A 22,127-nucleotide genomic window follows, 5' to 3' on the forward strand; every position below is an offset into this window, starting at 1 on the left:
GTTGGATAAACAAGTTATCCATACTGTGGCCAGGAAGCTTATCATGGAGAGATGAGGAGTTTTTCTCTAATATGTTCTCTACTCTTGAATAGAAAAGAATTGATTTAAAGACTCAGAGAAGCACAGTTTTCTTGGAGGAGGTAGGTATACGACAAGGTCACACAGAATAAAACCAAATACTATAAAAATCTATCGATGGATAGCAACTTACTGGAACCTACTGTATGAAGAAGGAGCTGCCATCAGCTGAATAATGTCCCTTAGGGGGAAAAGTCCTGGTTTGTGATAGCTGCCGAAAACTGTGATAAATGACTGTACCTGAAGCAAGCCAATATTTACTTGGTAAAGCAAAGCGAGGCTGTATTGCTTAGTGCAAGTACTTACAACGTAATGTATTACTTTCAGAAATCACATGAAGGGAATTGGCAGCTGCCGCTTTCTTTTCTTTTTCATTTCTTTTCCTTCACTTCTTTTTTTCTCCTGTCCTTTTTTAAAATTTTCTTTTCTCCCCTTCCCTCTGCTCTTTTCCTTCCTCTCTTTTGTCCCTCCTATCCCTTTTTTCCTCTCCTCTTTCCTCTATCTCTTCCTCTTCCTCTTCTTTTTTCTCTTCTTTTCAGTAATCAAACTCTGACAGTGGCAATTTGACCACAACCACGATAATAAAAGGAAACTTCAAGCTTCTACAATTTCACTGCCTCTGCCTGTGACCATTGCATGAGCCAACCCAAGAAGCTTTCTTCTGTTTCTTTTGAGGATCATGGGCTCTCGGACACCTGACAACAGAGAACACTAGATCCCGTCACAAACCTGGCTGTTCTTTATGAACATGCTCCCAAATTTGGTAATTATTTTTGACATGAGGAAATTTATCAGTAAGTGCAAGCTGCTTGGGGTGCGCTGAGTGCTCCAAAGCAGACAGGCATGAGATAACAGCTTATTTCACCTAAGGAAAACAAGCCTGCCAAGTATTGCTTCAGAGTCACAGCACAGATCTCAAATGATAGCAGTTATTCTAAGTAGGAATGATTAATAATGATTAAGACAATTCACTTTTTCAGATTCCTCCAACTTAGAGCTGTGTCCTTTTTTTTTTTTTTTGCTAAGGTGGCTGATATAAGGTTATAGAAGATAATGTTACATTATCTTTTTTTTTTATTGCAAAGGGAAAATGCATGGAACAGAAAGAGTAAGTGTACTCACAAGGGATAGGTTTTTATCAGCTTACATTAAAGAAGAGAACGGGGAAGTTATCTGTCTCCAAATAAACCTCATCTATCTTCCTTGGAAATGAAACAGAATTTTAACAATAGTGCTGAATGATGTTGATAAACGAACTCTTGATTGTCAAATGTTATTTTTTTTATTTTCTGAAATACAGAAAGTAGTACATGCACCAGAAGAGTTCTTTTTAAAAAATGCCTTAAGTTTATCATGTCATTAATAGAAATATCCAAGTGTCCTCCCTCCATGAGGAAAATAAAAATAATTTAATAATTATTTACTAAAAACATACCATATGCCCACCATTGTTCTGTGAACTATGGCAGATATGAAAGAAGCAGATCACATGAACTCTAGCCTTAAGGAATTTGCTATATAATATGTGAATCTAATTTGTTTAAATTTTCATGTTTTCTCAGTTATTAATAGCTTGCATTTATGTGGTACTTCACAACTTGCAGAATACTGTACATATACTACCTTTTTTGACTCTTATAACAACACTGTGAGGTAGGTGCTATTATTAAATCCATTTTACAAATGAGAAAAGTAGTTAAGTGACTTGCCTAGGGCCATGTGGCTAGTAAATATCTGAGGCTAGATTTGAACTCAGATCTTTGTAGCAGCAAGCCCTCTGACACATCCAGGATGGCCTGCTAGAACAGATTCTTAGATTTGCTTTCTGAAAAGAAAGCAACTTTTGAGGGGTCAACAATCTTCTTTAATCACATATACCAACAGAGAAAATACAAGTAGATAAATAAAGACCAACAGACAGGGCTTCTGTCTGACCATGAGCAATACATACAATGCATCCAACTGTCTGATCATTATATACTTACATAGTTACTGGAGAGAGAAGCACCAGCATCTACATTTTCAAAGCCCAGGGAGGCTCCTTAATGGTTACCCAGAGTCTCATCTGGCACATGAACCTTCTTCCAAAGAGTGATCCCCCAAAGCAAAACTTCAACTGTATGTATACAGTTTTCAGAGCCAGAGAACAGGACCCTAGTGACTCAGGGCTTCATTAGAAATTAACAAACGATGTGGGCCTTCCTACAAAACAAGCCTCCCCTAATCTAGCTTCCCTTAATGGGCTCTACCTGGGGCTCATTAATGGGCAGGGAAGATCTTTTAACTTGCATTAGCATAAATTTCATTAACATTACAGTCTTTGATTAAAAGTACAACATTCTTTATCCACTGAACCACTGGGTAGCTTCTTATTTGGTGTCATAGTCTCATAGAACTCTGTGGGCAATGTCTTTTGAGTTTCCTAGTTTAACTTGAAGAACAAGAATTTCTTTCACACTCTAAAGACTAGTCATTCAGACTCTACTTCTAATGAAGAGGAGGTCAATACCATCTGAAATAATCCTAAAAATGTTATTACTGAAAAAATTTCTAACAGCTTAAAAAAAATTTAACTTGTATTAAAAAAAAGCTTGTGTGACTTCTATGGACTTCTAAGACTGCTGATCTTGCCTTCTAAAGCAACACACAAATTTACATCCTCTTCTATTAATAGTCCTTAAAGTCTTTTAAGCCTGTTATATGTAAGATCAATTTTTTAAGGTTAAGGCTAAGCATCTTCAGTTGCAGACACTATTTGGTTTCCAGTGTAATCACAGTTCTCACAGTTTGAATGACTTTCTTCTGGGCATGCTCTACTTTCCCAAAGTGTATGGAGCTAAAGGTGGTCTAGTATACAAAGTACATAGTAGGATTATCACCTCCTATAGTTTGAATTATTATGTCTGCCTAAGCAGTCTGCCTTTATGTTGAAAGGTAGCATAACATAGATAAAGAACTGAGAAACCAGGAATAAATGGGTTCATGTCTTGCCTCAGACATATCTTTTCTTTTTGATTATTTTTATTTTCTTAAGTATTTCCTAATTACATGTAAAATTTAATATCTTTTTAAAAATTTTGCATTTCAAATAATCTCCCTCCTTCTCACTTGTTGCCCTCCTTGACAAGGCAAGCCATGTAATATTGTCTATCCATGTCAAGACACACAAAACATATTTGTACATTTGCCATATTGCAAAACTAAGCAAAATATAAACAATTTTGCTTCAATCTGCATTTGATGCTTATTAGTTCTCTCTCTGGAAGTAGACAGCATTTTTCATCATAGGTCTTCTGCAGCTAACTTGGATCATTGTCTTCATTAGAGTAACTAAGTATTTTACAGTTGATAATTCTTACAATACTGCTATTGCTGTGTACAATATTCTATGGTTCTGCATACTAGATTTCACTTGAATTCATATAATTCTTCATAGGTTATTCTGAAACAATTTGGTAGTTATTTCATGTGGCACAGTAGTATTCTATCACAATTATATGCCACAAATTGTTTAGTAATTTCTCAATTGATAGGCATGCCCTGCGTTTCCAATTTTTCCTACCATAAAAAGATCTGTTAATTTTTTTTTGGACAAGTGAGTTATTTTCTGTTTTCTTTTATCTCTTTGGAATAGAGACCTAAAAGTGTTATTGCTAGGTAAAAGGATATGAACAGTTTTATTGCCCTTTAGGCATAGTTTCAAATTGTTCTCCAGAATGGTTTTTGGATCAGTTCAGAACTCCACCAACAATTAATGTCCGAGTTTTTTCCACATTCCCTCCAACATTTGTCATTTTTCTTTTCTGTCATGTAAGGCAATCAGAGGTACAAGGCAGTATCTCAGAGATGTTTTTATTTGCTTTTCTCTAACCAGTAGTGACTTAGAACATTTTTATGTGACTATTGACAGCTTCAACATCTTCTTCTGAAAAGTATCTGTTCACATCCTTTGACCATTTATGAATTGGGAAATGGCTCTTACTTTCATAAATTTAACTCAGTTCCTTATATAGTTGAGAAATAAGACGTTTATCAGAAATACTTGTGTAATTTTTTTACAAGTTTCCTGTTTTCTTTCTAATTTTGGCTGCATTAGTTTTGTGGATGTAAAATTCTGTTAATGTCATGTAATCAAAATTATTTATTTTACTGCCCATAATCTTCTCTATGTCTTATTTCATAATACATTCTACCCTTAACCATAGATAAGACAGGTACATTTTTCCATGCTTCCTTAATTTACTTATGACATCACCTTTATGCCTAAACCATTTATCTGTTTTGATATTTATACAGTGTGGTTTATACCTAGTTTCTACCAAATGGATTTACAGTTTATTTTAACAATGGTTCTCAAATGTTCAGTTCTTACCCCAAAAGACTGGATCTTAGGGTTTGTTTAACATTAGATTACTATCATAATCTATTACTCTGTATTGTGTACCTGATCTCTTCCACTGTTCCACCACTCTATTTTTGGGCCAGTATCCAATTCTTTGGTAATTACTATTTTGTAATACAGTTTGAAATATGGAACTGCTAGACAAAAATCTCTTCACATTTTTTTCATTGATTCCTTCAATAGTCTTGACCTTTTGTTCTTCCAGATGAATTTTGCTAGTATTTTTGTTGGCTATATAGAATAATCCTTTGTAAGTTTGATTAATATGACACTGAAAAATTAAATTAGTTTGGCTATAATTATCCTAATGATTATATTGTCTCAGTCATTCAATAAGCAATTAATATTTCTCTAATTGTTGATATCTGTCTTTATATGTATGAAAAGGGTTTTGTAGTTCTGTTCATATATTCCCATATTAAGTAGACTACAAAGTACTACTATTGTCTGCAATTTTTTTAAAGTGGAATTTATCTTTCTATCTTTTACTCCTAAATTTTATTGGTAGTATATAGAAATACTATGATTTGTGGTTTTATTTCATATCCTGAAACTATTCTAAGATTAAATGTTTCAACTAGTTTTTTATTTGGTTCTCTAGTGTTCTCTATGTACACCACTATGTAATCTGCAAAGAATAATAATTTTATTTCCTCATTGCCTATTTTTATTCCTTTACTTTCTTTTTCTTGTCTTACGGCTAAAGCTACCATTTCTAATAATTATTCAATCATTTCAGTAATGACTGATCCTTCCTAAACCCATTTAGAGTTTTCTTGGTAAAGATACTGGAGTAGTTTGTCATTTTTTCCTCCAGCTTGTTTTTACTTCTAGTACAGTATTGAATAATAGTGGTGATAATGATCATCCTTGTTTCAGTCCTGACTTAATGGGAAGACTTCAAGTTTATTCCCATAGAGATTATGTTTTCTCTTGCTATTAGAGAGATACTTATCACTTTAAGGAGGGCTCCCTTAATTCTTATGCTTCATAGTCTTTTTAATAGGCATGAGTATTATATTTTATCAAAAGGCATTTCCTGTACCTATTGTTATAATCATATAATGATATTGATATTGTTATATGATATAGTAAATTAAACTGATATTTTTCCTAATATTGAACCAGGCTCACTTTCCTGGTAAAAATTTCATCTTTGCAGTACATTTTTGTGATATATTGCTTTAATCTTTTTCATTTAAAAATTTCATTTATGTACTTATTTAGAATTTTTGCATAGATATTCATTAAGGGAATTGTTCTATAGCTTTCTTCTCTGTTTTTCTGTCACTTGTTAAGGTATCAAAAGCATATTTGTGTTATAAATTTGATAGAATGCTATGTTTACCTTTTCTTGGTGGGGATAATTTATATAGCATTGGGATTAATTGTTACCAAAATATTTCATAGAATTTACTTGCAAATTTATATGGATGTAGGAATTTTTTCTTAGGGAGCTTATTAATTGTTTGTTCAATTCTTTTTTCTAAGAAAGGATTTTTCAAGCATTCTACTTTTACTTCTCTTAATCTGAACAGTTTATCTTTTAATGAATATTCATGCATTTCACTTAGATTGTCAGTTTCATTGGCATGTGATTGGGCAAAATAACTCCTACTAATCGCGTCTTCATTGGTACTTCATGAACTCTTCTCATTTTCATTGATAGTAGCTTGTTTTTCTACTTTCTTAATTAAAAAAATGAAAATAACAGTTTATCTATTTTAATTTTTTTTTCATAAAAACAGTTTCTAGCTTTATTTATTAGTGCAGTCAATTTTAGTAATTTTCTCCTTTAATTTTCATGATTTCCAATCTGGCTTTTAAGTGGAGATTTATGATTTGTCCTGTTTCTATTTTTTTAATTGCATATCCAATTCTTTGATCTGTTCTCTCTCTATTTTATTTTTTATTTTTTATTATGCAAATGTTTTTTTAATATCATACACATCAAATCATAATAAAAAGACAACTATAAACTGGAAGCTATTCCTCTATTTTCATCAGCAACATATTTCTCTTACAGTAAACCAAGTTTGTATTCCACCATCATGTGTGGTTCTCCCATTATTTCACTTTGTGATGGATCATTAAGAATATCTTCAAATCCAATACTCTCATCATTACCCCTCAAAATATCCAGGGAGAGGTTTGAGCTCTGAAGAAATGGAAGACGCTGAACCTGTTTCACTGCCTTGAATTCCATCTGTAACTTCAGGGGAGCATATAGGCCTTGGATATTTCTCAGTGTGGAAAAATTCATTTTGTCTTGATTGAGCTGGAAATTTTTTTCCGGTAATTCAAGAGGATGACTTGGCAAAAGTTCATTTTTGACACAAGAAAAACCTCTCCGAAGAATATCATGATTTCCAAAAGGAGCACTAGCTGAAAGTTCAGAAACTGGAATACTGTCCTTTAGCTGAGATCCAAGTCCTCTGGTATTCATCTTTGATCCACCTGCCCACCGCCACAGCGATCATCCGCCTTCTCGTCCTCGCCGCTGTCCTCTATTTTATTAATGTAAGAGCTGAGAGATAGAAATTTTCCCCTATGTATTGCTTTGGCTGCATGCCACAAATTTTGGGATGTTACATGATTGTTGTCATTCTCTTTAATATTATTGATTATTTCTGTGGTTTGTTCTTTGATACACTCATTCTTTAGGATTAGATTATTTTGTGTTCAATTAACTTTTAATCTATGCTTCCATAGTCTTTTTATTAAATGACATTTTTATTGCATTATAGTCTGGAAGTATGCATTTAACATCTCTACTTTTCTGCAATTAACTGTGAGGTTCCCCCCCCCAATACATGGCAATTTTTGTGAAGATGCCATTACACCTGAAGCTGTACTCCTTTTTATTCAAATTCAATTTTCTACAGAAATCTATCATATCTAACTTTTCAAACATTTAACTAATCTCTGTGACTTGGCTTTCATTTATTTTATGGGCAGCATTATCTAATTCTGAGAGGGGAAAGTTGAGGCCAATCACCAGTAGAGTTTTGCTATTTCCCTTTGTAATTCATTAAAATTTTCCCTTAAGAATTTGAATGCTATATCTTTTAATGCATGTATATTTAGTAATAATTTTACTTGTTGTCTATGGTTCCATTTTTCAAGATGTAATTTCCTTGTTTATCCTTTTTATTTAGATGGATTTTTGATTTTGCTTTGTCTGAGATGATGACTGGTACCCTTGCCATTTTTATTTCAGGGGAAGCATAATGGATTCTGCTCCAGCTTTTTACTGTAACTTGGTGTGTTAATCTGTTTTGAGTGTGTTTCTTGTAAACAACACATAGCTGGATTCTGGATGCATCCTGTATCCAGTTTCCATTTTATTGATGAATTTCTCCCATGCACAATCACAGTTATGACAACTAAATATGCATTTATCTCAATTTTATTTCCTTTGATTTAGGCTTCTCTCCCTTTTTATCCTGTTGTACATTTAAAGTTTGTTTTCTTTTGAATGCTGCTTTCTCTTATCTGCCTTCTTCTTTATACCACCCTTTCTTTTATCTTCTTTCCTTCCTACTTCCCTATTGGGTAAGATAGGTTTCTATTACCAAATATATATTTATATTTTTCTTCTTTGAACCTATTTTAGATGCCTATTCCTCTCCGTTTTTCACCTCCACTGTAAAATCTTTTCTTTGTTAAACTCATTTAGGTGAGATAATTTCTCCCTCTTCTTCATATCTCTTCTCACTCATCCAAAACACTTTCTTTCTTTTTAAGCATTTTTTACATCATCCCAACATAATAAACCCACTCCTGCAATCTTTCTCTCTAGAATATTTCTAACTGCCCTAATAATGATAAAATTCTTAGGAGATACATGTCTCATCTTCTCTTATTAAAAGATAAAAGGTTTAGCTTCATTGAGTATCTTATGATTGCTTTTTCATAGTTCCTTTTTTTGCTTCTCTTGAATATTTGAAAATCTAATTTTCTCATCAGCTTTGCTCTTTTCATCAGAAATGCTTGAAAATCCTCTATTTCATCACATATCTATTTATTTCCCTTGAAAGAGTACACTCATTTTTTTTTTCTGGCTAGGTGATTCTTGGTTGTAATCCCAGCTCTTTTGCCTTCCAGAATATAATATTCTAAACTTGCTGCTCCTTTGATGGGGTAGCTGTTAAATCTTGTGTGGTATGGTACTAACTGTAGCTCCACAGTATTTCAGTGATTTTTTTTTTGTTTTTTTTTTTTTTGACATTTTGAAACATTTTCTCTTTTATCTGGTAGCTCTGCAATTTAGTCATAATATTCGTGGGAATTTTCATTTTGGGATCTCTTTCAGGTGGTGATTGATGAATTCTTTCACTGTTTATTTTATGGTCTGATTCTACCATATCAGAGATGTTTTCCTGTATAATTTCTTGATATACGATGTCTAGGCTCTTTGATCATTGTTTTATGTTAGCCCAGTAATTCTTAAATATATCTCTTCTCAATCTATTTTCCTTAATTTGTTCTTTAAAATGAGATATTTCATATTTTCTTCTATTTTTTCATTCTTTTGATTTCATTGTTTCTTGATGTCTCATGGAGTCTTTAGCTTTTCTACTTGCCCATTCCTAATTTTTTGAGAAGTGATTTTCTTCAATGAGTTTTGTACTTCTTTTTCCATTTGGCTAAGTCTGATTTTAAGGTATTATTTTCATCACTCAAATTTTGTTTCTCTTTTTACCATTTGGCAAACTTTGTTTCTAAGGTGCTCTTCAGGATTTTCTGCGCTTCTTTTCACCAATCTGTTAATTTACAAAATAATTTTCTTCTTTCACTTTCATTTCTTCAACTATTTTTTCCTCTACTATTCTGCTTTGAAAAACAAAACAGAAAACAAAATTTCCAATTTTTAAAAGTTTCACATTATAACATTTCCTCTTAGTACCTGGGTCAAGTGCCTAGGACATCTTTCATTTACTTAGAATTTTTGTAGAGGCACACAGTATGTGATGTATCAATGAAAGCCAAAATCCTTCTAATGCTGCTCCAAAATTCTTCTAATGCTCTATTGGGAACACAAAAATGTCAGAAAGATAAGAATTTCAGGTAACTCAAAGAGAAGGTTGTATCTTGTGTAGGAAAAGAAGAAAACTAATTAATTATCAACAATGCCTAACCCTTTTGCTGTTGTTATTCAGTCATTTTAAGTTGTGTCTGACTCTTCTTGATCCAATTTGGAGTTTTCTAGGCAAAAATACTGGAGGGTTTTGCCATTTCTTTCTCCAATTCTTTTTTATAGATGAGAAAGCTGAAGGAAAAAGTGACTTGTCCAGGGTCACACAGCTAGCAAGTATATAAGGCCAGATTTGAATTCAGGAAAATGAGTCTTCTTGACTCCAGGCCCAGCATTTTATGCACTCTGCCTCCTAGATGCTCTGATTTACCCATAAGGGAAGTCATAAGGAAGCATTTTCATGGACACATATGATGGTGAAAGGAAGTGAATTATGCATCAAGCAACAGTTAGCAATAATAGGTGAACTGATTAAGTGATATATTGATATCTCTAGAATTTAGAGAAGATAACTAGAGGAACTTTCCATCATGTTGGGTACATGTCATATGGAAGATGGACAGAAAGAGATAGAAGAGAACTACTTGGGATAAGGAAATGTACTGAGGAAAGTAGTGCCAGCATCAATAAAATCATAGATCCAGATTTTGTAACAATTCAGATTTTGTGATGTACTGGTACGTGTTATTTCACTATTTTGAGAGTCATAGATAATTTGTTGCTTTATTTTCCTAAACTGGAAGTTGTTTTTTTTTTTATTTTGTGATAACTTTTGATTTCACTTTTTATTATCTTTACACAGAAATCATTATTCTGATAGAAATTGTCTAGATGTTTTTTGTCACATAATCACCAAAAACAATAAATGAATTAAAAAAGTGTTTAATACTTCTTATGTCCAGGAGCTATGTTAAACCATGAGATGCAAATTGAAGAAGAGATGGTCCCTATTGTATATAAATGGAGGAAACAAGAAAGTAATAGTCCTTTCCTTCAAAGAGATTATTTTCCAAATCTGGAGACAAACATAGAGAGGTTTCTAATGATGTCTGTTTTGCCTGGACTGTTCTCTGTATTATTTTGAGTCAACTAAAAGGAGATGTTTTTACTTTTCTTCACTGAGAAGTTATTCTCAATACAATATTACTGATCTCTCTTACACATCAAAACCTAAGGCTATCTTTTAATATGAACTCCTCCCCCATATTACAAACAAAATAAAACAAGAAAAGAAAAGTTTCCTTAAACTCAGAAGAAACTTATCTTAGGATTATAGGATCATAAATATAGAGTTGAAAAGGACCTGAGAAATCATCCATTTAGTTCAGCTTTGCAGATAAAGATACTGAAGTCCAGGGAAGAAAAGTGACTTTCCTTTTTTTAAAATTTATTTATTTAAGTTTTCAACAATCATTTCCACAAAATTTTGAGTTCCAAATTTTCTCCCCATATCTCCCCTTCCCCTACTCCCAAAAGCCTTGCATTCTGATTTCCCCTTCCAGCAATGTGCCCTCCCTACTAACACCCCTCACTTCCCTTATCCTTATCTTTTGTGCTGTAGGGCAAGAGAAATTTTTACACCCCATTACCTGTATTTCTTATTTCCCAGTTGTACACAAAACCAGTTCTCAACATTTGTTCCTAAAACTTTGAGTTCCAACTTCTTTTCCTTCCTCCCTCCCCACCAATTCCCTCTGAAAAGGCAAGCAATTCAATATAGGCTATACATGTGTAGTTTTGCAAATGATTCCATAATAGTCATGTTGCGTAGGACTAACTACATTTCTCTTGATCCTATTCTACCCCTATTTCTTCTATTCTCTCTTTTGACCTTGTCCCTCCCCAAGAGTGTTTACTTTTAATTCCTCCTTCTTCCCATTTGTCTTCCCTTACATCATTCCCCCCACACTGCTTATCCCATTCTCCCCTTCTTGTAGTGTAAGATAGATTTTCATGTCAAGTTGAGTGTGCATGTTATTCCTTCCTTGAGCCAAATATGATGAAAGTAAGCTTCACTTTTTTCCTCTCACCTTCCCCCTTTTCCCCTCCATTGCAAAAGATTTTTCTTGCCTCTTCTATAAGAGATGATTTGCCCCATTCCATTTCTCCCCTTCTCCTCCCAATATATTCCTCTCTCACTCCTTAATTTTTTTAGATATGATCCCTTCCTATTCAACTAACGTTGTGTTCTCTCTCTCTCTCTCTCTCTCTCTCTCTCTCTCTCTCTCTCTCTCTCTCTCTCTCTCTCTCTCTCTCTACATATGTGTGTGTGTATATGTGCATAATCCCTCCAACTACCCAGATCCTGAGAAAAGTTTTAAGACTTACAAATGTTACCTTTTCATGTAGGAATGTTAACTGTTCAACTTTAGAAAGTCCTTTATGATTTCTCTTTCCTGTTTTCCTTTTCATATTTCTCTTGATTCTTATGTTTGAAAGTCAAATTTTCTATTCAAGTATGGTCTTTTCATCAAGAATGCTTGAAAGTCCCCTATTTCATTGAATGACCATTTTTTCCCCTGAAGTATTATACTCAGTTTTGCTGAGTAGGTGACTCTTGGTTTTAATGCTAGTTCCTTTGTCTTCTGGAATATCATCTTCCAAGCCATCCAATCCCTTAATGTTGAAGCTGCTAGATCTTGTGCTATCCTGACTGTATTTCCAAAATACTCAAATTGTTGCTTTCTAACTGCTTGCAATATTTTCTCCTTGACCTGGGAACTCTGGAATTTGGCTACAATATTCCTAGGAGTTTCTGTGTTTTGGATCTCTTTCAGGAGGTGATTGGTGGATTCTTTCAATTATTTATTTTACCTTCTGGTTCTAGAATATCAGGGCAGTTTTCCTTGATAATATGATGTCTAGACTTTTTTTCTGATCATGGCTTTCAAACAGTCCTATAATTTTTAAATTTTCTCACCTGGATCTATTTTCCAAGTCAGTTGTTTTTCCAATAAAATATTTCACCTTATCTTCTATTTTTTTATTCTTTTGATTTTTTTGTAACTTCTTGGTTTCTCATAAAGTCATTAGCTTCCATCTGTTCCATTCTAATTTTTAAAGAACTATTTTCTTCAGTGAGCTTTTGAATCTCCTTTTCCATTTGTCTAATTCTGCTTTTTATACCATTTTTCTCCTCGTTGGCTTTTTGGACCTCTTTTGCCAATTGAGTTAGTCCATTTTTAAAGGTGCTTTTTTCTTCAGCATTTTTTTGGATCTTCTTTAGCAAGCTGTTGACTTGCTTTTCATGATTTGCTTGCATTGCTCTCTTTTCTCTTCCCAATTTTTCCTCCACCTCTCTTACTTGATTTCCAAAATCCTTTTTGAGCTCTTCCATGGCCTGGGGTCATTGCATATTTATTTTGGAGGTTTTAGAAGCAGAAATCTTGACTTTTATGTCTTCCCCTGATGGTAAACATTGATCTTCCTCACCTGAAAGGATGGGAAAGAATACATGTTCACCGAGAAATTAACCTTCTATAGACTTATTTTTTCCCTTTTTTTGGACATTTTCCCAACCAGTTACTTGACTTTTGGGTCCTTTATCAAGAGTAGGGTATATTCTGGGGACCTGCAAGATCTCATTTTCACCATGGTGGCACAATCAAAGGAGAGGAGTTTGCTCCCTGGCGGGTCTCAGTTGTGATTTGAATCAGCTGCTCAATTCCTCCATGAGCTTTACACTGAGCACTCCAACAGTGGAACAATGGATACTGGCTGCTACCTGCCCAGGCCACAGCCAGCCACTGTAGCACCCACCCTGCTGCTGCTGCTGCTGCCAAGGTAGCCACCTGGGATTGGGGCTAGGTAAGGGCCCTGCTCCCTTGTCACGGAGGTGAAAAAGCCCTCTAGCTGACCTTGAAGGTGCCCTTGGTGCCTGTGGGCTGTGGGATCTGTGAACCACTATGGCTGCTGCTGGGGATTCCACCTCTGAGGCCCTCCTCCTCCCAGCACTGCCTGGCCCAGGCTGGGCTGTGCTCTCCTCCATGTCTGGTGCAACAAACCTTTCCTTTCAGCCTTTCAGGTCATCCTGGGCTGGAAATCTCCACTCCATCACTCTGTGGCCTCTACTGCTCCAGAATCTGTTGAGAGTAGTTTATGGGCTGGGAGGGAAGAGCTAGAGTATGTGTGTCTTTCTACTCGGCCATCTTGCTTCCTCCCCCAGTGACTTCCCTTAATGTAGTAGGCAAATATCAAGCCTTTTATTCCTTTCAGTGTTTTCATTTGGAAAAGGTGACTCTCCAAAAAGGTAGTGTACTCTCTGGTCAATATATATGCTATTCATAAAAATTATATTATTCTTTTGATAAATAGTTTATTAATTTGATAATATTGATAGAATGGTTACATAAAATTCATTTTTTAGGATTAGGTTTGAAATAACACTTGCAGTTGGCAGTATTACTCCACTTGGAAAGCTCAGGGTTTCGAATGGAATCCCTCTTTTCTTCAACTTCTTTGTGCTTCAATCTGTCAAGGGAGAAAGCAAGGAGCAAATGATGGTTATTGCTGCCCTGACATTTAAAAAGCAGCAAGGAACACTTTATCTACTGAGGTTGCTCACCCTGAGTGTGTTTGTGTGACACAGAGATGTTGGGGAGGAAGGAGGTAGGGAGGAAGAAAGGGAGAGAGAGAGAGAGAGAGAGAGAGAGAGAGAGAGAGAGAGAGAGAGAGAGAGAGAGAGAGAGAGAGAGAGAGAGAGGAGAGAGAGTCAGAGAATTGGTGGTGGTGGTGTCTGCTATCTTATAATGGAAAGAAGATTGGAACTGGTATCGGTTGACTTCGGTTTGAATCCTGATTCTGCCACTGATTACCTATGTACACTTCACGTTTAAAGTGAAGAATTTACTGTTTACTTTAAGTGGCTCCTATGATGAAAGGATATTATTGATACTTTACTCCCTTATTTCTGTCCAAAGTCCCAAATGCCCATCCTCACTGACATTCTTGACTCTTCACTCTCCCTCACTCTCTATTCCCCATATTCATTCAATTACCAAATCTTGACAATTCAAATTTCACATCATTTCCTGCATCTTTCCACTTCCATTCCCTCATACACTCAGTATCTTTGTTCATCCTCTCTCATTTTGGTGGACTAATATGATTTATCTCAGTGCTTCTAGTCTCTTTGATCTCCAATCTATCTTCTAAACAGTTGCCAAGTTCCAAAGCAGATAGTTCTAATCATGTCTCTACCTGGTTTAGAAAGCTACAGTGGCAATCTATTGCCTCAAGGATAAAGTACAAACTCATGTTTGGCATTCGGAAACCTTCACTGTACATATTTTTAAACTAATTGCACATCATTACTTCACTTTAGTCACTACACTCCTGCAAAGTAAGCCTATTTTCCATACATAATAGTCCACTTCCTGCTTCTATGCCTCTCTTCTCTGCTTTGAATGTTCTCTTCCCCTCAGTTCCACCCTGGGTACTAAGTCCCTTCAAGTTTCAGTTCATGCCACATCCTAGAAGAGGACTTTTCTGATCATCCCTGTTGTTAGTGGCTATTTTACTAATCAGTAAATCTAATTAATTATATTTTATATTATGTAATGTATTTAATATTAACTAATCATATTTCATTATACCTATTGAATTGGAATGAGGTATTTTGCAACCCTGGAGTGTTATGGGGCATCAGTTATTATTGAATTGGTGCTTAATGCACTTAAGATTTGTTGTGTCAGTGATTACTGGTTCAATAATTTGTCTATCGGTCTATGATGACCAAAGATGACATATTAAGAACTTTATTCACTCAAAAAAGTTTACTGAGGTTCTAGTGTATACACAGTGCTATGATAAGCATTCATGGAGATGTCTCATTTTGAAGGAAATAGTTCTTGTCTTCAGCACCAACTAAAGGTGATAAGACATAATGCAAACTTCTATGATGACCAACATAACGTTGTTAAGAGCTTCAGAAAGCCACAAAACAAATTCCAATGAAGTACCCATTGTTTGTACCAGACTAGTTGACTATTTAGTCAAACAATATTTAGAGAAAGAAAAATTGGGCATATTTTACTTTCCCTACATATTTTCTGCCTCATATTGTTTCTGGAGTCTTACAGAACCCATGTCATGGACATCAGTCTAATCATAAAGTCACTAGTCTTCTGTACAGAATAATTCCCACAAAGACACTCAAAATGTGGCTGAATTCGGCAAACATTGATTAAGGACATATTATGTGACAAGCACTGTGCCAGACATTGGGCATACAAAGACAAAAATGAAAGGGTTGTTGTCCTTATGGAGCTTACATTATACAGGGAAAAGTGGAATAGGTAAGAAATAAGTAAATATTTACAAAAGTCATTTTGGTTAAAATAAGGAATACATTGAGGGGTTATTAATATGAAAAAAAGTTTAGGAAGATAGGTTGGAGACAAGTGATAAAGAGTTTGAAAGACAAAAAAAAGGAGTTTTGTTTTTTTTTTTATTTTAGCAGTGATTGGGAACCCCTGAAGCCTCTAACATCAAATAGGCCATCAATTAGCATTAACAATCTAATGTTAATGAATTTCCATTGCAGATGCTAGACAGATCTCCAATATTTTGACATTCATTGTAAACAAAACCATAGGATCATTAGTGGTCACCTAGTTCATATTCTCGTTTTGCAAAAAGGAACCAAGGAATAGAAAGATTTTGTTACTTACATATAGTCACAAAGTTAGTAAATATCACAGTTGGTATCTGAACTCAAGTTTTCCTGTTTAGAGCTCTCATGCCCTACCAACAAGGCCATGTTGACTTTTATTATGTCATGATTTGATTTCTTTACAATATTTGATTTTATCAAACTGTATGTTCTTAGTCACATCAAGATTTTAAACACCCTGGACACATGATCAAAGAGAGTAAAAACAAAAAGAGAGAAAATTTAATCAGAATGACATTCAGGGTCTTTCACTAGGGAGGATTAAAGGCTTTAGGTATACATGAGAAGAGGAACAATGGTCTTTTAATAAATATGGATAAAAGATTACAGAGATAAAGGGAAGGAGACAAGGATTTATTAAGTGCCTACTGTGTGCCATGCACTGTATTAAACATTTAACAAAAATTACTTCATTTGATCTTCATACAACTCTGTGAAGCAGGACCTACCGTCATCCCCTTTTTATATCTGAGAAAGCTGAGACAGGCAGAGGTTAAGTGACTTGCCCAGGATCAAATAGCTAGTAAGAATCTGAGGCCAAGTTTGAACTGTTTATCTTCTCCTAAGGCCCAGTGTTCTATCCACTGAACCACTTAACTGTCTAAAACTCTTGCAGTCTAAATAGTTGAGATTGACTTTGCAATGCAATCCACAGTTGATTACTCGTGTGGTTGCTAAAATGTAATCAATCAATCTCATCATAGAACTATCAGATGAGCAGTCTCACTGCTGACCCAGAACTGTACTGATAAGAGGCTAATGAGAAATATTGTGATATGGACAACAGATGGGTGAACTTGGAATCAGAAAGATCTGACTTGATTCTCTCCTCTAACACTATGTAGCTTCATGTAAATTAATTAATTTCTTCTGGTCTCAGTTTCCTCATTTATAAAATGAGGTGATTGCTAATGCATTCATGGTGGAGTTGTTAACTGATCTAATAATTCTGGAGAGCAATTTGGAACTATGTCCAAATGGCTATGAAGCTGCACATACCCTTTGATTCACTAAAGCCACTACTAGGTCTGTATAGCAAAGAGATCATAAAAAAAGGGAAGAGGACCCACATGTACAAGATATTCATAGCAACTTTTTTGTGGTGGCAAAGAATTAGAAATTGAGGGGATACCCATCAATTGGGAAATTATTGAACATGTTGTGGTATATGAAAGTATTGGAATACTCTTTTTCTGTAAGAAATGATGATCAGGTGGATAGCAGAAAAACCTGGAAAAACTTACATGAACTGATCCTGAGTGAATTGAGCAGATACAGGAGAACACTGTGCAAAGTAATAACAACATTGTATGATGATAAATTATGATAGAATTAGCTCTTCTCAGCAATGCAATGATCCAAGACAATTCCAAATCTCCAGAGCAAGTGAATTCTTGCAAACATTTAAAGAACCGTTAATTCCAATACAATGTAGACTGTTTGGGATAGTTGGTGAAAAGAGTCCTACCAAATCCTTTTCAGATAAAAAAGGTTCTGATAACTAAACTGGGAAGGGCAAAAACAGAGAAAGAAAATTATACACCAGTTTCCATAATGACTATAGATGAAAAAAATTACATGTTATATTACAGCGATCTATAATGAGAATAATACATTATGATCAGGTAGGATTTATAACAGGAATGCAGGGCTGGTTCATTATTAGGTAAACTATCAGCATAATTGGTCATATCAACAACAAAAGTAAGAGATTGGGGACTAATGAAAAGAAACGCTAGGGAATATGGCAAAGCCCTACCAGATCTCAAATTGTATTATAAAGCCGCAATCATTAAAACCACTTGGTACTGGCTAAGAAATAGAGGGGTAGATCAGTGGAATATGTTAGATACTCAAGACACAATAAGTCAATGATTATAGCAGTCTACTTTCTGATAAACCCAAGGACCCCAGTTTCTGGAATAAGAACTCACTGGTAAAAACTGCTTGGAAAACTGGATAATAGTGTGGCAGAAAGTGGGCATAGACCAATGCCTGACACTGTACACAAGAATTAAGTCCAAATGGTTATACAATCTAGGTATAAAATCTCTTAGCATAAAAAAAAAAAATTAGGTGATCAAAGAACAATGTATTTGTCAGATTTATGGAGGAATTTATGACCAAACAAGAGGTAGAGAACATTATAAAATGCTGAATGGATAATTTTGATTACATTAAATTGAGAAATTTTTATACAAACAAAGCTAATGCAACCAAGATTAGGAGGGAAGCAGAAAACTGGGAAAGAATTTTTACAACCAGTGTCTGTGATAAAGGCCTTATTTCTAAAATATTTAGAGAATTGAGTCAAATTTATAAGAATACAAGTCATTGCCCAGTTGATAAAAGGTCCAAGGATATGAACAAGCAGTTTTCAGAGGAAGATATTAATGCTGTCTATAGTAATATGAAAAAATTCTCTAAATCACTATTGATTAGAGAGATGAAAAAGAAAACAAGTCTGAGATACCACATCATATCTACCAGATTGCTAATATGACAAAACAGGAAGATGACAAATTTTGGAGGAGATGTGGGTGAGTTGGAACATTAATTCAGTTTTGGTGGAGCTGTGAGATGATCCAGTCATTCTGGAGAGCTGCCAGGCCTAGAGGCCTGTGTGGGCTACCCGAGTCTTCTTACCTCACCTCCGAGGTCTTCGGTTGGCCAAAACCGGATGCTCATATGAGAGAAAGAACGTTCCAGAGTCGAACAAGGGTTGAGCTTTATTTCAGGGTCTTGGTTACAAGTGCAGGGGGGTCTTCCTTAGGAGGAAGAGGGGGAGATTTCCTAAGGAGGCTAGGATCTTAAGGGATTGGAAGTAGAAGTACAAGCAGGGAGAGAGGGCGAGGGGAGAGAGGAAAGAAGAAAAGCAGAGCCTACTGTCCTCTTGGCTCCTCACGTGCTAAGAGAGCTTTCAGGCTTCCTCAATCCTACTTAACCTTCAGCCGCATAGTTTGCATCTGAATACCGTGCTGTTAGGTAACTAGGTGTGCCCAGATCCGGGACAATCTCGAGGGTGGGGAGATCTCTCTCCCATCACGTTTCTCACGGGAAGAGGCGGAATTACTCGAGATAGCTCGGTTCACCTCGATTCCCTGCCGTTTCCTGGGGGGGTCTCGTGAGAGCTCTAAGATTTAGAAGCTCCCACCTTTACCCGCCCGAGACTGTCCACATGGAATTGAGCTTCCAATCCCAACAGAGAGCAATTTGGAACTATGGCCAAAGGGCTATAAAAATGTGCATACCCTTTGACCCAGCAATACTGCTTCTAGGGCTGCATCCCAAAGTGATCATAAAAATGGGAAAAGGACTCACATACAAAAATATTTATAGCAGCTCTTTTTGTGGTGGCCAAGACCTGGAGGTTGAGGGGATGCCCCTCAGTTGGGGAGTGGCTGAACAATTTGTGGTGTACAAATTTAATGAAATACTATTTTGTTATGAGACATATTTGTTATGTTATGGACAGGCAGACTTCAGAAAAACCTGGAAAACCTTATAAGAACTAATGCTGAGTGAAATGAGCAGAACCAGGAGAACATCATGCACAGTAACACCAAGAGTGTGTGAGGACAGTTTCTGATAGACTTAACCCTTCACAGCAATACAAGGACCTAAAACATTCCATCTCATTTTGATTGTCAGATTTTTGGCCATAAGGTTGGGCAAACTAATTTCTAATAATTGTTTTAATTTCCTCCTCATTGGAGGTGAGTTTTCCCCTTTCATTTTTAATATTGATAATTTGGTTTTCTTCTTTTTTTTTAAAAATCAAACTGACCAAAGGTTTATCCATTTTTATTATTTTTTTCATAAAACCAACTATTAGTTTTACTTATTAGTTCAATAGTTTTCTAAATTTCAATTTTATTAGTCTTTGCTTTGGTTTTCAGTATTTCTGATCTGGCATTTACCTGGGGATTTTCAATTTGTTCTTTTTCTAACTTTTTCAGCTGCATGCCCATTCACTGACCTTCTCTTTCTCTCTTTTATTCATGTAGGCATTCAAGGATATAAAATTTCCCCTAAGAACTGCTTTTGCAATATCCCATAAGATTTGGTAGGTTGTCTCATTATTATCATTCTCCTGAATGAAGTTGTTGATTATTTTTATGATTTGTTGTTTAACCTTTGGTTAATTTTTTCATGCCCTTTTATTACATATTACTTTTATTGCATTATGATCTGAGAAGGATACATTGACTATCTCTGCCTTTCTGCACTGAATTATGAGGTTTTTATGCCCTACAACATGGTCAATTTTTGTATATGTGCCATGCCCTGCTGATATTCCTTTCTATCCCCATTCAATTTTCCCCAGAGATCTATCATATCTACCTTATCCAGAGTTTTATTTACCTCCTTAACTTCTTTCTTGTTTATTTTGAGGTTAGATTTATCAAGTTCAGAGAGAGGGAGTTTGAGGTCCCCCACTAGTATAGTTTTGATGTCTATTTCTTTCCTACAACTCCCCCAACCTCTCTCCTAAGGATCTGGATGCTATCCCACTTGGAGCATACATGTTTAGTAATGATATTGCTTCATTGTCTATGGTGCCTTTTAGCAGGATGTAGTTTCCTTTCTTGTCTCTTTTGATTACATCTATTTCTGCTTTTACTTTTTCTGAGATTAGGATTGCTACCCCTGGTTTTCTCACATCAGCTGAAGTACAATATTCTCTGCTCAAACCTTTTACCTTTACCCTGTGTGTATTCCCCCATTTCAAATCTGTTTATTGTAAACAACATATTGTTGGATTATGAATTTTAATCCGTTCTGCAATCCTTCTCCCTTTTATGGGAGAGTTAATTCCATTCACATTCACAGTTTTGATTACAATCTACATCTTTCACTCCATCCTCTTTCCCACCATTTTTGCTTTTAGTTCTCCTGTCTCCCTTCCCTTCCTCAATAGAGTTTTCACTTTCGACCAGTGTTCCTTCCTGCAGTCTTCCCTTCCTTTTTTCAGCCCCCCTCCCTTTTACTCTCCTTTACCCTTACTACTTCTTTCCTCCCTTTTAGTTTCCCCTTCCCTTTCTTCCCCCTTCCCCTCCTACTGCCTGTAGAGCTAGTTAGATTTATATACTTAATTAAGTTTATTGTTCCTACCTTGAATCAAATCAGGTGAGAGTACCTCTCAAACAATGTTCATCTCCCTCCCCTCTTTCCCTCTAATATAATATAATTTTCTTCTTCTTCCTGTGATGTAATTTGTCATTTTCTTCTTCCTCCTTTTCACACCTCCTGTTACTATCCCTTTGCACCCTTAAATTACATTTTTATCATCACATCATTTACTTTTTACTTGTTCCCTCTATCTATGTATATCTCTTTTATATTTCATAATAGATGTAAAATTCTGAAGATTAACAAGTATCATCTTCCCTTGTAGGGAGGTAAACAGTTTGCCCAAATTGAGTGACAAGTTTTTCTTTTCCCCTGTTTGCCTTTTTATGCCTCCCTTGAGACCTGCGTTTGAAGATCGACTTTTCTATTGAGTTCTGGCCTTTTTGTCAGGAAGGTCTGGAAATCCCTAATTTCATTGAATGTCCATCTCCTTGCTTGAAATGTTATGCTGAACTTTGCTGGGTAATTGATCCTTGGTTGTATTCCTAGTGCCTTTGCCTTATGGAATATCATATTCCAATTCCTTTGATCTTTCAATGTAGAAGCTTCAAGGTCTTGTGTGATCCTCTGTAGCTCCTTGATATTTCATTGGTTTCCTTCTGGCTGCCTGTAGTATTTTCTCCTTCACTTAATAGTTCTGGAATTTGGCAATAATATTTCTTTTTGTTTTTAGTTTGGGATACCTTTTAGGAGGTGAATGGTTGATTCTTTCGATGACTGTTTTGCCCTCTGGATCTAGTACTTCTGGGCTAGATCAAGTTTTCCTTGATGATTTCTTGGAAGATATTGTCCAGACTCTTTTT

The 22,127-nt window shown here is 35.4% G+C and overlaps 1 pseudogene; it reads right to left on the reverse strand.

Moving 5' to 3' along the window:
• Positions 1 to 6,380: 6,380 nt before the first annotated feature.
• On the reverse strand, positions 6,381 to 6,981 carry LOC140527675 (proteasome maturation protein pseudogene; annotated as a pseudogene).
• Between the last annotated feature and the right edge of the window lie 15,146 nt (positions 6,982 to 22,127).

The sequence above is a fragment of the Notamacropus eugenii genome, chromosome 1, assembly GCF_028372415.1.
Source record: "Notamacropus eugenii isolate mMacEug1 chromosome 1, mMacEug1.pri_v2, whole genome shotgun sequence".
Lineage (NCBI taxonomy): Eukaryota > Metazoa > Chordata > Mammalia > Diprotodontia > Macropodidae > Notamacropus > Notamacropus eugenii.